The sequence below is a fragment of the Bos indicus genome, chromosome 14 (assembly GCF_029378745.1).
Source record: "Bos indicus isolate NIAB-ARS_2022 breed Sahiwal x Tharparkar chromosome 14, NIAB-ARS_B.indTharparkar_mat_pri_1.0, whole genome shotgun sequence".
Lineage (NCBI taxonomy): Eukaryota > Metazoa > Chordata > Mammalia > Artiodactyla > Bovidae > Bos > Bos indicus.
Genome location: NC_091773.1, coordinates 71615481 through 71630108, shown reverse-complemented (window position 1 = coordinate 71630108; position 14628 = coordinate 71615481). Strand labels below are relative to the sequence as shown.

General features: G+C 38.6%; 1 protein-coding gene and 1 long non-coding RNA gene across 10 annotated transcripts in view; one reads left to right on the top strand and one right to left on the bottom strand.

The window, feature by feature from the left end:
- TRIQK (triple QxxK/R motif containing) overlaps positions 1-14628 on the bottom strand; it is a 116145-nt gene that overhangs the window by 76088 nt on the left and 25429 nt on the right. The window lies entirely within an intron of this gene.
- Positions 313-12798, top strand: LOC139186972 (uncharacterized). The gene is made up of 2 exons (XR_011570673.1): positions 313-484; positions 10744-12798. It is a non-coding gene; the product is annotated as an uncharacterized lncRNA (long non-coding RNA).

Genomic DNA, 14628 nt, shown 5'->3' with positions numbered 1-14628 from the left:
AGTACCAGTGGGAAGAATCTGCTGCCCAGACCTGAGGATCTCAGTTCCAGGGAAAAGGCTCGGGACTCAAGAGTCTAACTAGGCACACAAATTCACCAGGAGTGACTAGAAGCCCTAGGCCAGTATTTCCCAAAATGTGTTCCATCACCAGCAAAAATATAGATTCCTGGGCTCCCGGAATCCCAAGGGATAAGGTTCAGGAATCTCCAGGGGTTTTTTGTTTGTTTGTTTGTTTAGGCCATTAATGTTTGAAAGACACTAGTTTTCTTTTTAACCAGCTGTTGGGTAATTCTCCTCTGTGGGAGCATTTGAGGAACACTGCTAGAAGTAGATGTGAAGCCTGCACTGGGACCATGAGACCTTTTGGCCTTTTCAGTAGAGGCCGAGTGGGCAGTCTGCCTCGTGGAAGCTTTTCAGGACCAGCTGAAACCTCAGGCTTTTTCTGAATTCAACAGAAAATTATAGAAGGGTATTGTGCAATGTGGTGAGTAAATCAGATACTTTTTAATGATATTAGAAAGACTAGAAGGTTTGAGCATAGTTAATAAGCTTTAAAAAAGCCAAATTATATTCAAAGGCAACCCACTAGGGGAGGAATGCAGCAAGTGGGTAGGAAGTGACAGTCTGGTATTCGACTTTTAGACTATGGGAACACCCTGGATGGGGGCATGAGGCAGAGGAAATGGGGAAGCCAACTGTGCTTTAAAAGTAGAGTCATAATTAAAAAACAAAGTCCCAGGTCGCACTCTTCAGAGATACCTGGTCAGTAATGTTGGGGAGGAAGGGGTCAAGGAAGCTGCATTTTAAACAAGCACCAACTCCATGTCAGAGTTTTCAAACTCATTTGGTATGTGGACCATACTTGGCAAAATACTAGGTTAGAGATATGATACCATCATCAACAGAAATAGGTAATATAGTGGGAGAAGTAGGTATGGGGTAGGTGGTGAGGGCAGAGTATTATTATAAATTCATATTATAAAATGTTTCAAATGGCTATAAGAAAACAATGTACTTGTTTTTCCTGAAACCTAATAGAATTAGTTAATCCAAACATAATGCACCACAAATTCACTGGTCTTCATAAAAAAAATATCAACAAATATTTTACTTACTTTTATTTTAATGCCTTTCTAATGCACAGATTGTTGTGGCATCTGGACACATGACATACTTGAAAACAACACATTAAATTTATACTGCCCAGAATAGACAAAAAAAGCTGCCTTGCATGTATCATCAACAACGCTCATCATTTAGCGGTAGAGAGATTAGTTACATTATTTTTTTTTAATTCTGAATTGCATAAATATCAAAGGAATAGGCACTTCAAATCTGGGAGGGATTTATATCTAGACTGTGTTCCTAAGCAGAGAAATGATCATTATGATTTACAAAGTTTCAGTTCAGTTCAGTTCAGTCGCTCAGTCGTGTCCGACTCTTTGCAACCCCATGAATCGCAGCACGCCAGACCTCCCTGTCCATCACCAACTCCTGGAGTTCACTCAGACTCACGGCTATCAAGTCGGTGATGCCATCCAGCCATCTCATCCTCTGTCGTCCCCTTCTCCTCCTGCCCCCAATCCCTCCCAGCATCAGAGTCTTTTCCAATGAGTCAACTCTTTGCATGAGGTGGCCAAAGTATTGGAGTTTCAGCTTTAGCATCATTCCTTCCAAAGAAAACCCAGGACTGCTCTCCTTCAGAATGGACTGGTTGGATCTCCCTGCAGTCCAAGGGACTCTCAAGAGTCTTCTCCAACACCACAGTTCAAAAGCATCAGTTCTTCAGCTCTCAGTCTTCTTCACAGTCCAACTCTCACATCCATACATGACTACTGGAAAAACCATAGCTTTGACTAGACGGACCTTTGTTGGCAAAGTAATGTCTCTGCTTTTGAATATGCTATCTCAGTTGGTCATAACTTTCCTTCCAAGGAGTAAGCATCTTTTAATTTCATGGCTGCAGTCACCATCTGCAGTGATTTTGGAGCCCAAAAAAATAAAGCCTGACACTGTTTCCACTGTTCCCCATCTATTTCCCATGAAGTGAGGGCCCAGATGCCATGATCTTCGTTTTCTGAATGTTGAGCTTTAAGCCAACTTTTTCATTCTCCTCTTTCACTTTCACTGGAAATGTATTTTAATTTCCTGTACTATATTTATAAAAGAAGATGTGTTAATTAAGCTAGACTGGCCTATCATATAACTTTTAATAGTTAATAAAACAATCACTAATGACATACATTATACTGTCTTTCAAATAAAGGGGGCTTCCCAGGTGGCTCAGATGATAAAGAATCTGCCTGCAATTCAGGAGTCCAGGGTTCGATCCCTGGGTTGGGAAGATCCCTGGTTAAGAAGGAAATGGCAACTCACTCCAATATTCTTGCCTGGAAATTCCATGGACAGAGGAGCCTGGCCTGGGCTACAGTCCAGGGGTTGCAAAGAGTCAGACATGATTGAGCAACTAACACTTCAAATAAAGGTTATTTTGAGTATAAACTGTACTTTTAAAAAGTTTATGTAGGTTACCATAATATGGTACCAAATAATACTGCAGACCCTGCTTTTACTAATACAAAGTAATATATAAGCGGATATAAGAAGAGAAACGTACTCAACCATGTAAAAAAGAACAAAGACATCCACAATTCAAATATAAATCAGTAAGTCAGGCAGTGTGTACACCACATGCTACAAGCTACTAACAGTAGCTCAGCATGAGAGAGATACCAAGGCTAGCTTTGGCTTCAGTGAGTTGAAGTAGAGAAAAGGCAGTTTCGTATCTTGTACCAAAACACCTTCAGATTGTTTTTCCTGACGAGAAATTGAGTAATTAAAAATAGGATTCTAGTTATAAAGGTCACAAACTGATTTTTCAATACTTATAATCCCTTTAAACTAGGTTATTTTAAGAGAATTTTATGAAACCCAAGATTGTTTCAATTATACCAACAACAAAAAACTTTATTCTATCCAGATGGTATCAAAAACTGGTAGCTAAATGATGAGAGAAAACAATAAGCTCTAGATGCAAACATCTCACATGGCATCTATTCTTATCTCTGAAATTCCTAAGTAAACAGATATATGTTTGTTTTATGATAATTCTTCAATATGAACTCCCTTTTCTTGGCTGTGAAGTAATATTAGCAAATTCTTCTCAGAGCTTTCAATAAGTTACCTGAGACACAGGTTTTAGGAGCAAAATGTACAACTTGTTATGTTTAGCCCAAATGTTACACATATGACTGGGAATTTCAAAATAATATATCTGTATAGATGAAATGTTCTGATTCACCCTAAATCTATCAAAATCACTATAACCAAGTTTGGCTTATTTCAAAGTTAAAAATCTTTTTCTTAATTTACATGTATTTTACATTGAAGTAAACATGAATCAAGTTCCCAAAATGTTTTAGGACACTATACTATTATTAGTTTGGCTTTACTGAAGAGCTTTACCAAGTCTCCACTTGTGCCTTGTCAGTCTCTAAGAGAAGATTTGAAAATGCCACATTTCCAATGTTACTTGTCCAACTTTTCAAATTTTGCACATTATCACCCTATAAAATTTTGTTTCATGTAAAGTTTGGTGAAATAAAGGGATTTTCAGAAAGCTGATTTAGGATTATAACGGAAGAGAATAAGCATCCGGTTAATGAATAAAAGTTATCAAGAACTGGTTAAGAGACATGCTTATCAACCAGCTCCGCAGCTTCAGATGTGAAAGAAATATTCTGTCAATAGGAACCTAAAATAGGGTGACTATACATCCCAAATCAGGGCACTTTTGAGGTCTCATGTCAATGAGGCCCTGTGACACCAGCTGAACAACTATAAACCAGGGCCCATCAGTATTACTCTAACCCCAACTATGAAGCACACAAGGGCAATTCACAACACACTGTAGCTCAACTGGTTTGTCTTTTACAAGGTGTTGTAGGGTGAAGGTTAGAATGGCAAATCTTCTTCGGGAATATTTACATTTCAGGAAACAGATGACTATTTTAGACAACATATGCTGCAGATAAGAGAATACCACAAGATAGGCTGTGCCACAGGACAAACAGTTCTTATTTATGAAACCTCCCTCTTGGTGATATGTGGCAGTAGAGTACAACTGTCCCTCATAATTCTAGAATCCCCAAGGATGCCAGGATCTTTCACGTTCAAGCCCCTTATATAAGATAATACAACATTTGCATATAAAGTCGCTCAGTCGTATCTGAGTCTTTGTGACCCCATGGACTGCAGCCCACCAGGCTCCTCTGTCAATGGAATTCTCCAGGCAAGAATACTGGAGTGCATTGCCATTTCCTTCTCCAATATAACCTATATACATACAGCCACATACTTTAAATCATGGCTAGACTATTTACAATACCTAATACAATACAAATGCTATGAAACTAGTTGCATGTGGCAAGTTCAAGTTTTGCTTTTTGAAACTTTCTGGAATTTTTTTCTCGTTTTGAACCATTTTGATCCATTGTTGGTTGAATCAGTGGATGCAGAACCCAAGGATATGGAAGGCCAACTGTACTTAGTATTGAAACTCTTAGGCATTAGTGTTCAAGTCAGTACTCACCCGATTTTCCACCTCCATCACCTTGATTTACTGCTTACAATCATCATAAGCATTTTTTCCTCAGTCTGCTTGTTAAATTTTGGTGCCACCCACAGTACAACTGGGCTTCGCTGGTGGCTCAGCTGGTAAAGAATCTGCCTGCAATGCGGGAGACCTGGGTTTGATCCCTGGGCTGGGAAGATCCCCTGGAGGAGGGGATAGCAACCCACTCCAGTATTCTTGCCTGGAGAATCCCCATGGACACAGGAGCCTGGTGGGCTACAGTCCCTGAGGTTGCAGAGTCGGACATGACTAAGTGACTAAGCACAGCACAGTACAACCAGTCTACATGTGCTCTCCTTGGGTGCCCCACTCCTTCAAAGATGTATTTATGTATCCCAAGGACCTATATCCCTGGCCCCGACCTAAGGGATCAGTGCAAAGACACAGAGGAAAATAGTAGAATGGGAAAGACTAGAGATCTCCTCAAGAAAACTGGTGATATCAAGGGAATAGTTCATGCAAGGATGGGCACAGTAAAGGACTGAAACCGTGAGGACCTAACAGAACCAGAAGAAAATAAGAGGTGAAAAGAATACACAGAAGAACTACTAAAAAATGGTTTCAATGACTCAGATAACCACGATGGTGTGGTCACTCACCTAGAGTGCTTCATAGAGTTGTTCAACTTCAGATTCTTTGGTGTTAGTGGTTGGGGCATAGACTTCCATTACTGTGATGTTGAATGGTTTTCCTTGGTACTGAACCAAGATCATTATGTTGATTTTGAGACTGCACCCAAGAACTGCATTTTGGACTCTTTTTTTGACCATGAGAGGGCTACTCCATTTCTTCTAAGGAGTTCTTGCCCACAGTAGTAGATACAATGGTCATCTGAATTAAATTTGCCCCATTCCCCTCCATTTTAGTTCACTGCTTCATAAAATGTCAATGTTCACTCTTGCCATCTCCTGTTTGACCACGTCCAATTTACCTTGATTCATGGACCTAACATTCCAGGTTCCTATGCAATATTGTTCTTTACAGCATCGGACTTTACTTTCATCACCAGACATGCACAACTGGCTGTCATTTCTCCTTTGGCTTAGCCTCCTCATTCTTTCTGGAGCTATTTCTCTGCTCTTCTCCAGTAGTATACTGGAAACCTATCAATCTGGAATGCTTATCTTTTGGTGTCATATTTTTCTTGCCTTTTCATACTTTTCATAGGGTTCTCAAGGCAAGACAGTGATTTTCCATTCCCTTCTCCAGTGGACAATGTTTTCTCAGGCCCAGACAAGCAGGGACATGCCCTTCAGCTATTCCACATAGTCGTAGGACATGCCCAGCTACCAGCTGCCCCACTGCTGATCCTCCTGAGTGTGTAAACTTTCACTGGTCTAGGAAAGGAAAGATATACCCATCTGAATGCAGAATACCAAGGAGAGGTAAGAAAGCCTTCCTAAGTGAACACTGCAAAGAAATAGAGGAAAACAATAATGTGGGAAAGACCAGAAATCTCTTCAAGGAAATTAGAGATACCAAGGGAACATTTCATGCAAACATGGGCATGATAAAGGACAGAAATGGTATGGACCTAACAGAAGCAGAAGATATTAAGAAGAGGTGGCAGGAATACACAGACAAACTATACAGAAAACATCTTAATGATTCAGTTAACCACAATCGTGTGATCAGTCACAATCATGTGATCACAATCATGTGAGCCAGACATCCTGGAGTATGAAATTAAGTGGGTCTCAGGAATCGTCACTACAAACAAAGCTAGTGGAGGTGATGGAATTCCAGCCAAACTATTCAAAATCCTAAAAGATGATGCTGTTAAAGTGCTACACTTAATATGGCAGCAAATTTGGGAAAATCAGTGGATATAGGACTGGAAAATGTGTGTTTTCATTCCAATCCAAGAGAAGGACAATGCCAAAGAATGTTCAAACTACCAGACTATTGCAGGCATTTCACATGCTAACAAGGTAATACTCACATGCCAGCAAGGTAATACTCAAAACCCTTCAAGCTAGACTTCAATAATATGTGAACCAAGAACTTCCAGATGTACCAGCTGGATTTAGAAACAGCAGAGGAAACAGACATTAAATTGCCAACATCCGCTGGATCATAGAAGAAGCAAGAAAATTCCAGAAAAACACCTACTTCTACTTCATTGACTATGCTAAATTCTTTGACTGCGTGGATCACAACAAACTATGGAACACTCTCAAAGAGATGGGAACACCAGACCATCTTACCTGCTTCCTGAGAAACCTGTATGCAGGTCAAGAAGGAACAGTCAGAACTGGACATGGAACAATGGACTCGTTCAAAATCGGGAAAGGAGTACCTCAAGTCTATATATTGTCAACCTGCTTATTTAACTTGCATGTAGAGTGCATCATGCGAAATTGCAGGCTAGATGAAGCACAAGCTGGAATCAAGATTGCTGGAAGAAATATCAATAACCTCAGATATGCAGATGACACCATCCTTATGGCAGAAAGCAAAGAGGAACCAAAGAGCCTCTTGATGAAGGTGAATGAGCAAAGTGAACAAGGTGGCTTAAAATGCAACATTCAAAAAATGAAGATCACGGAATCTGGTCCCATCATTTCATGGCAAACAGACGGGGAAGCAATGGAAACAGTGACAGACCTTATTTTCTTGGGCTCTAAAATGTGGGTGGTGCCTGCAGCCATGAAATTAAAAGATGTTTACTCCTTGGAAGAAGAGCTATGACAAACCTAGACAGTGTATTAAAAAGTAGAGCCCTTGCCAACAAAAGTCCATTTAATCAAAGCTACAGTTTTTCCAGTAGTCATGTATGGATGTGAGAGTTGGACCATAAAGAAGGCTGAGCACCGAAGAATTGATGCCTTAGAACTGTGGTGTTGGAGAAGACTCTTGAGAGTCCCCTGCACTGCAAGGATATCAAACCAGTCAATCTAAAGGAAATCAACCCTGAATATTCATTGGAAGGACTGATGCTGAAGCTGAAGCTCCAACACTTTGGCCACCTGATGTGAAGAGCTGACTCATTTGAAAGGACCTTGATGCTTGGAAAGATTGAAGGCAGGAGAAGAAGGGGTTGACAGAGGATGAGATGGTTGGATGGCATCACTGACTCAATGGACATGACTTTGAGCAGAGTCAGGGAGTTGGTGAAAGACTGGGGAAGCCTGGCATGCTGCAGTCTATAGGGTTGCAGAGCGTCAGACATGAATTAGCAACTGAACAACAACAACCAAACCTTTACTGGATACTGAGTGTTGGTCAATGTGCTGCCCCAGGGCCTGAGCAAAGGCTCTGCTGGATTTTTTGACCGGAGCTTACAAATGTTGGAGGATGCCCAGGAGTGGAGGGCTCCCAGGCCTTTCTGCTGTGCTGGCTGCCCTGGGGCTGATCCGCCACCCAGGAACCTCAAAAGGCTCAGGGATTCCCAGCCTCACTGTTGAAAAGACATATGAGTATACCTAAACTTGCGAATAAGAATGTCAGTGTTGAAGTCATGGAACCTACCTTAAATATTTTAAAGGCAGGAGCTGATAATAACTAGCCAGCATATCAGTTTATTTAGTACAACAGAATCACAGAATCAGAAGAAACATCAGAGATGAAATACATCTGTTTGTTCTTAACCTTTAAACAAGCCTTATCGGAGAACCTGAGTTCAACCCTACACTGATCCTACTAACAATAGCAAAAAATAAATAATAACAAAATCTTTTTCTAAGAAGGATCACGTAAATACTAATCTCAGATTCTGCTATTACAGTAATCATGTGAAAATAGACAACTGGCTTTTGTCTACATTGGTAAAAAAATATTGACCTAGTTGAATGCTCATATTTGAAAGCAACACATCCACAAGATTGATGCCTTTCAGTAAAACTCTAGGACTCAACTAACAAAGGATATCCAAAGAAATGATATATCACATTAATTATGCTTGGTTAATTTCCCCATCTTTAAAAAAAAAAAAAAGCTATATAAATTGTGAAAGGACTATCTGAGAACCTCAGCTGGTAAAGAATCCACCTGCAGTGTGGGAGACCTGGGTTCGATCAGTGGGTTGGGAAGATCCCCTAGAGAAGGGAACTGTTACCCACTCCAGTATTCTGGCCTGGAAAATTCTGTGGACTGTATAGTCCATGGGGTCGCAAAGAGTTGGACATGACTGAATGACTTTCACTGCACTTCACTTCACGTCTGTGAACAAAGGAGGATATTCTATGTAAAAATTAAACTTCTTAAACATTTAAGGAGTTCTAACTGTGACCAGCTGAAACTCCAGTACTTTGGCCACCTCATGCGAAGAGTTGACTCATTGGAAAAGACTCTGATGCTGGGAGGGATTGGGGGCAGGAGGAGAAGGAGACGACAGAGGATAAGATGGCTGGATGGCATCATTGACTCGATGGACGTGAGTCTGAGTGAACTCCGGGAGTTGGTGATGGACAGGGAGGCCTGGTGTGCTGTGATTCATGGGGTCGCAAAGAGTCGGACACGACTAAGCGACTGAACTGAACTGAACTGAACTGTGACCTGCATCCTATCAAAGGCACACTTACATATTACAAATAATCCTTAAAGATTATTTAAATATTTAAAGATTAAATTATTTAAAGATGATTTAAAGACTTTAAAGACTCAACTTCTTTAAAGAAGTTGACCAGATGCAATCACTACACAACATTCTCTGTTAGACCCAACTTATGTATTTTCCCACATTCACTGTCTCCTGGATGCTCAGTCACTTGCCCAATGCATAGCACCAGCAATTACCCACAACTAATCTAACAGTGCTAGCTGACATGGCTTCCTCTGGGGGGTGGGTGAGGGTAAAGGTGAAGGTACTATTTCCAACACCACCTCCACAGCGACAGCAATGCCTACACGTAGATCGATAAGAAGCTTGGCTTCTCCCACCACTTCCAAATCCCAAGCCCCAGAGCCCCAAGGCAATCTGAAAAGTACAAGGATAGAGCTTTGACCAATAAAAAATAAGTGACAGGAAGATGTTAGCAGATAAATTTCTTTCTCTTCCTCAATCCAACTAATTGGCTCTATACAGCCAGCCTGGAGATGTCCCACATGACTAAATAAAAGTCTATATTTTCTCTTACACTGTGGCCAGTTCAGTAACCACCTTATATTTGTTTTTCCTCCTTATCTAGTTTTTTTTTCTTCTATTTTTCACTCACTCTTATCTCCCTAGTATGGCATCCAAGTTTAAGCTGTGCCTCAGAATCTGTTGTCTGGGGAGCCTGGGGTAAAATATATAATTCATTATTCTATTTCTGCCCTATCAATTCCTAAATACAATATAGCTTTTTACAATTAACTGTGTTTTCTCAAAACAGTTTTGAATGACCAAGAGAGACCAAGAATAACTCTCCATAGGAATTCATTAGCTACTTTTTAAAAGTAGGAATCTCAATATGTGGGTTCCTATGTCTCATCTGTTCTAAACACAGATAAGAAAAAAGATATAATAATAGCAATAATTCTACTTACTGTAAAAAGTAGGATGTTAGATGTAAATACAAAAATGGTAAGTAAGTAGAGAAAGAAAGAGCTGGTATTAACTACAAAAATAATGAGGCAACCCTGGAGCACCCAGTAAATTAAAAATTACCCATACATTATACTGATAGGCAATGACTATATCAAACGTGATTGGTAGAATTCTAAGATTGCCTCCAATATGCTGTTCTTTGCAAATCTCTTCCTCATCTACAGTGTGGGTAGAATCTGTAAATATGACAAAATATAACTCCTAAGATTATGTTACATTAACAGCAAAAGGGTTTCACACATTTAGTTAATGTTCTACATCAGCTGACTTTAAAATAAGGACATCATCCAGGTGGTACTGATCTAATCATACGAGCATTTTAAATCACAGTCAAGAAGTCAAAGTAAGACAAGTCAGAGAAATTCAAAGGAATTTTATGAATAAGAAACTCTCCATTGATGGAAGGGTCCATGTAGCAAGAAATAAAGGTGACATGGAGGAGATCAGTCAACCAAGAAGGAAAGGAGGAGGTCTTCAGTCCTACAACCACAGGAAATTAAATTCTGCCCACAACCTATAAGAACTTAGAAGTAGATTCTTTCACAAAACCTTGAACAGTCTGGTTGGCATTCGATTTCAGGTTTGCAAGATCCCAAGGAGAAAACCTATTACGACCATGTTGGACTCCTGACCCACAAAATTGTGAGCTAATAAGTAACTGTGATGTAAGCCACTAAGTTTATGGTAACGTGCTATGCATTATAGAAAACTAATACATGTCTGGAAATGAATTAGCTAGTATCTAGTTTATTGAATCAGTTAAACATAGCTATTGGTTATCATTAGTAATTATTTATTTTGGTTTTGTTTTTGTTTCTTTGTTTGTTTTGTTTTGTTTTTATGGCAGCACCACACAGCTTGCAAGTTCTTAATTCCCCAACCAGGAACTGGATCTGGTTCCCACAGTGAAAGCACTGAATCCTAACCATTACCAGGGAATTCTCACTAATTATTTTTAAAGACAAAAAAAGAAACGTATAAAGTTTGTTAGATGCTCTCCAAGCTACATTCTTATCAGGAAATTAAACTGCCATTATACTCTACTAACATTTCCTTTAAAGGTTTCTATTTTACAATCAATTTTTATTCTCTATAAATTGGCATTACTACTTTGCAAGTTTTCTCTCTTTCCCGCTGGTCAATTTTCAACAGAGTTAATTAAATCCTCCTTCATACAAGCTAACATTTTATCTCAGAATCAAGTCCTCTAGAAGAATATTTCAAAAAAAAAAGAGGGTGATTATTGTGAACAGTGTGCTATTTTTCCCATGAACTAATAGAATAATGATGATGTTCAAAATGAAAGGCTGCAAACCTTGGAAATACATAAATGCTTCTGAATTAAAAATTCAATTATTTTAATATAGTTTATAAATATATATTTATATCACTTTCCTTTATGCACTGTCACTTCTAATATGACTAAGCACAAATCTCCTTCAGCCATAACATATAATAAAATAATGTATTTTATTTCTGCCTTAGCCATTGATATTTGAACTAAATGTTATTCAGATATCTATAGTACTAATTGAAAAAACATCCTTTCATCTTTCTTATTTTTATTATTTTCAAAGAATTTGAGAAACATACACTTTGGATCTTCTGGTTAAAAAAGTAGAAATGAATATAGACAACTTCAGGTCAATGATCTTTAAGTGCTCACTCATATGGTATCCATTGGGAACATGAGCAATAACAACAAAATCAGGAGTAGTGATGACTTTTGTTTGCAGTTTCACACCTCTTATAGAATCACTTGCTTTATTACATGGTAAAAGTACAGAGTAATAGAATACTAGCAAGTTTTACTGAATGTTTCAAGTTAATTTGTTTATTGTGAGAATTCCATTTAAATTTTTACTAAACCCACATTAGGCAAACACTAATGCAAGGAAAAATGGCATTTGTAAAATGAACTAACATACTAGAGTGAATGGAACGATGGATGGGTTCAAAATTGGGAAAGGAAAATATCAAGTCTGTATACTGTCATTCTGCTTATTTAACTTCTATGCAGAGTACAGCATGCAAAAAGTTGGGCTGGATGAATCACAAGTTGGAACCAAGATTGCCAGGAGAACTATCAACAACCTCAGATAGGTGGATGATACCATTTTAATGGCAGAAAGCAAAGAGGAACTAAAGCCCCTTGATGAAGGTGAAAAAGGAGAGTGAAAAACCTTGCTTAAAATTCAACACTCAAAAAACTAAGATCCTGGCATCCAGTCCCATCACTTCATGGCAAACAGATGGAAAAAGGTGGAAATAGTGACAGACTTTTATTTTCATGGGCTCTAAAATCACTATGGATGATGACTGCATCAATGGAATTGAAAGACGCTCGCTACGAGGAAGAAGAGCTATGACAAACCATATATAAAATAGCCAGTGGAATTTTCTGTATGACTCAGGGAACTCAAACAGGGGCTCTGTGACAATCTAGAAGGGTGGGATGGGGAGGGAGATGGAAGGGAGGTTAAAGAGGGAGCGAACATGGGTGTATACCTAACGCTGATTCTTGTTGATGTTCGACAGAAAACCATAAAAGTCTGTAAAGCAGTTATCCTTCAATTAAAAAATAAAGTGGCAAAAAAAAAGGAGGAAAAAAAAAAAAAAGCAGAGGTATCACTTTCCAGACACAGGTCCATATAGTCAAAGCTACAGTTTTTCCAGTAGTCATGTTTGGATATGAGAGTTGGACCATAAAGAAGGTTGAGCACCAAAAAATTGATGCTTTTGAACTGTGGTGCTGGAGAAGACTCTTGAGAGTCCCTTGGACTGCAAGGAGATCCAACCAGTCCAACCTAAGGGAAATCAGTCCTGAATATTCACTGGAAGGACTGATGCTGAAGCTGAAGCTCCAATTCTTTGGCCGCCTGATGCGAAGAACTGACTCACATGAAAAGACCCTGATGCTGGGAAAGATTGAAGGCAGGAGGAGAAGGGGCTGACAGAGGATGAGATGGTTGGATGGCATCACCGGCTCCTGGAGTAAAAGCTCCTGGAGTTGGTGATGGACAGGGAGGCCTGGCATGCTTCAGTCCATGGGGTCACAAAGAATCAGACACAACTAAGTGACTGAACTCAACTGAACTTAGATATTCATTCCAGTGTTGTCATGTTCCCAATGAGACAGCTCCATGTATTAATTTTAGAGTACAAAGTGCAATTTATTTTCAATGAAATTATTAAAGGAAGTTGCTAAGATATATATGTTCAGAGACATAGCAGCATTTACAACTGAAAATAGAAGCAAAGAATATCACACCTTATTAAAAATAATATAACTATAAAAAAGGACAGAAAACATTTATTTCCCAGTGAAAAATATACTCACTCTGGGAAGAAAGAAAATGACTAATATATCAAAATGAAAAGTCAGAAAATAGTTTAATAATAAAGGCTAACTCAGAGAAAATCTACATTTCCTAGAATACTTTGATGATAGGAAAATGATAAGTAAATTATTTCCCAAGTGTGATGTATCTAGGAAATAGATCAGTGAAACAAAAAGAGTAATATCATCACAGCATACAAACAGAAAATTCACATATAGAAGCAAAAAAATCACAGTTTACATTGCATTCATGTTTAAAATCAAACATCACTTTTTCACATTCTGAAGATTCTCCCCCCCACCCCAAATATGGAAAGAAAAACAAGCCAGGACTTTAATATATTTTTTTTCAACCTGGAACAGCTGCAAAAAACAAATCTTGCTGGAGATAAGCTTGGTTATAAATATCAACATTCCCTTTAAACAAGGGAGTCCAGTTTTCATACCATCTGCCTCTTTCTAAAAGTAAAAAAAAAAAAAAAAAAAAGAAAATCGTAAACCAGGACATTCTCTTTCAAATAGGCATTTGGAAATGAATGTCATAAAAAGGCTGTGAACTCTTCTGGGCCCCTGCGTTTAAACTTGCCCTTTTGGTTCATTTTACAAAATGGAATTTTATGAAAGTAAACAACTGAGTGCACTAATAAACTTCATGAAGCAATTAATAAAGAAAAAATATAATTTTTCAACTGTTCAACCCAGGAATTGAACCAGGGTCTCCTGCATTGCAGGCAGATTCTTTACCAGCTGAGCTACCAGGAAAGCCCAAAATAAAAAATAATTGTTCAACTTTTTCACATTATTGACCATAATCACAATCTCTGGTCCAAATTTCCCCTTGATGAATCATATTCCCTTACCGTTTATTTTTTAACTATAATACATTTGTCACTTTTGCTACCTTTTTCCAAAATTTTTTTATAGCCTGTTCCTAAGACTAACACGTTATCTCTTTCAGTACAGAAGTCTAGTTACTACAGAACCAGACTTTCAATACAGGTTCTGTCCTCTGCAAAAATCTCTCCTATGCCTCTCTCAAGACAGTGGTGTTTTCATGCTTCAATTTCAAATTTACCTTAAAACCTCCTTTCATCTTTTGCCCTTAATTATTTTTCGTTCTTTGTT